The sequence below is a fragment of the Bubalus kerabau genome, chromosome 18 (assembly GCF_029407905.1).
Source record: "Bubalus kerabau isolate K-KA32 ecotype Philippines breed swamp buffalo chromosome 18, PCC_UOA_SB_1v2, whole genome shotgun sequence".
Lineage (NCBI taxonomy): Eukaryota > Metazoa > Chordata > Mammalia > Artiodactyla > Bovidae > Bubalus > Bubalus kerabau.
The window spans coordinates 91,070-93,901 of record NC_073641.1 but is presented as its reverse complement, the minus strand read 5'-3'; positions in this window follow the sequence as shown (position 1 = coordinate 93,901).

Below are 2,832 nucleotides of genomic sequence, written 5' to 3'. Positions count from 1 at the left end.
ATGAAGCTTTTGTGAATGTCTGTATGACCTGTCCAGCAAAGTGGGTGCCCTGATCACTGGAGATTGTGGAAAGCACCTTTTAACCATTTTTTCTATTCTGAGATATTAATTCTGAAGCCAGGAAAGGCATTATCAAATAAAAATGAGGTTTGTCAGGGAGCCAGGAAAAGCCAAGTGGCCACGTTGGACCTCTCATAGCCCCAACCCTTTGGTTTATGGCCATTTTTAATCCATTTTAAATTCCCTGAAGAGGCGTTAACTTTTGTAGAAGCAGAATGAGCTGTGTTCATATGTGCTGTAGTCTGTTATCAAAAGCCACATTCCAAGAAAACTTTGTTCTTTTAATCAGTGAGAGAAAACCAAATTCCAGTTTGGTAACAGCTTATATTCACTGGGAAACAATAGTTATTCACTTAGTCATAGTCACAATAAGACTTCAAAGGCAGTTTAATGTCTTAACAAACTTGTAGCATGCACAAAACTCTTCTTTCACTTGCAACACACCTTTTTGCACTTTCTGTATTCGTCACTTCATTTGTCCACTTAGAGGACAGCCACCTGTACGTTTAGACTTACTTTGCTTTTCCTTAATAGAATGTAATTCCATTCCTTATTACTTTTTATTAAAAACACACATCTTACTTTTCTTCAGAAACCATGACTTGTACTTTACATCATCATTCTGTCGATTGGTAAGGATAAATCACCCAAAGTTATATCATTTATAAAAGTATCTGCACAATGTCTCTGTTAATTAGATCAATAAACAAACATCAGTATCATGTATCAATACAATAATGATTATTTCCCAGTTCACACAAGCCTCAAATTCATTTACTTTAATTTCCTTGAATTTAGAATTGTTTGGTTTGTAAGCACTTACTTCTCTTTAGGCCAATTAATTAGAGCTCATTGAACCACATAGCCTTTAGCAATTTTTTCCAAGGATGGAGACATACACCGAGACACACACAAATCTGGACAGACAGAAACCTCACAGTTTTCCACCTGAAATTTAAATTGTCTCTTTGTCCCTTTTATTTTCTTGGCTTGAGTTCCAGCTCATGGCTGGAGTCCCGGATCGAGTGGGCTGTGTATCTCAAGGACATGATAAGAGTTAACTCAGGTTTTTCCCCAGGCATGTTTCTGTTTCTCAGGCAGGATCAGAGCTCCCCAAAAGAGTATTTTCACAAGTCAAACTTTTAGTAATTACATGTGCAAAAGGAACCAGTTTTGCAATTTCAAAAAGATTCCATTTTACCTAGTTTTCTCCGGAGTCTAAAGAATACACATGGCCATTCAGGGTTCAAAATGTCATTTCTCCTTCATGTAGTCATAGCTTCATAGCTAAAATTTAAACCAGAGAGTGCTCAAATTGGCTCTGATGACAGGGGTAGACTGATCGAGAAGATGTCCCAGCAGGGATTATCTCTCTGGGCAGGTGAGGTCGTCTCTTAAAGCAAAGAAACCCCATATATAAGGGATTTTTAGGCCTTGAGGATCAAAATTATCCCAGTTTTTCAAGATATTATTCAAGGGGGGGTGGTGGTTCTGGACTGTTAAGCCCCATCTGTAAGAGAGAAAAAAGCAGTGCCCAGTGCCATGGCTTTTTTCTACCAGAGGTGTCTGCCCCTGCTCTAGACGGGGTTGGAGACTGATTTTCCACCTAAGCTTCCTTCCCTGGCCAGAGCTAACCTATCTCTTACAGGTGAAGGTGTCCTACTCCCACCCCCCCTCATTCTACCACCCAGGCATGGTGGAGATGCACCAGGGTTAGACCTGATGGCATCCCAGATTGATGTCCAGGTCCTCACCATTAAAACCTTGGTTTGATTTCCCTTTTATTCCGGCACCACCTGGGGTGGAACAGAGTAGTTTTCCGGATGCTCGCCGAGCCAAGACCACTAGGGGAAGCACCCAACTTCTGTGTACCTGCGCACATTCCTCATAACAGTATAGGTGGCAAGTCATAAAGGGATGAACAGAAAACCCAAGACATCCTCCTGAGAGTGGCCACACGAGTCTATTTAATAACAAAGGAGGCGATGGAGGGCCCGCCTGCGAGGAAAAACTAATCCTTCATATGCATGGAGTGCCAACATCATCCTTTTGATTCCTGTCCCTCAGACTGTACAAAAAGAATACCTAAGGAGTTAAGACAAGAGCCACTGGAGGGCTTCGTCTGCTCTGCTAAGAGCTAGCGCTACTAAGGGAAGAAGCCCAATGCACTTTCAATCTGCCCAAATCTGGGGTGTCCCAATCTGTGTCCTCAGGAATCTCATGCTCACCAGCAATGCCTCAATCCATATAGTCCAGAGGCATAGCCACGACAAGAACTTGCCTGTGTGTCTGTGGGGTCAGGATGGTGATTTCCAGTCTGAGAGATGTCCCTGGAGCTAGAGCTCCAGCTAGCTCCCTAAAGTGCTCCTGTCTGAAGTGTCCTGTAAAACTTGGAATGGGGGCCTTGCTAGAAAAGCACAATAACAGCATGGATTGCAAGTCCCTTGAAAGTCTACAATCCGGCACACGAGGTTAATAACTTTAATTCCCCAAGCAGATATGAAATGGTCAGAGGGACCAGGAAAAGCTGACTGGGGAAAAGAAGTTCAGTCCACATGCTTCTGATTTAGTAAAGTAGCTGCTGCTGCTGCTGCTGCTGCTGCTGCTGCTGCTGCGTTGCTTCAGTCGTGTCCGACTCTGTGAGACCCCAGAGTTGGCAGCCCACCAGGCTCCCCCGCCCCTGGGATTCTCCAGGCAAGAGTACTGTAGTGGATTGCCCTTTCCTTCTCCAATGCAGGAAAGTAAAAAGGGAAAGTGAAGTCACTCAGTCGT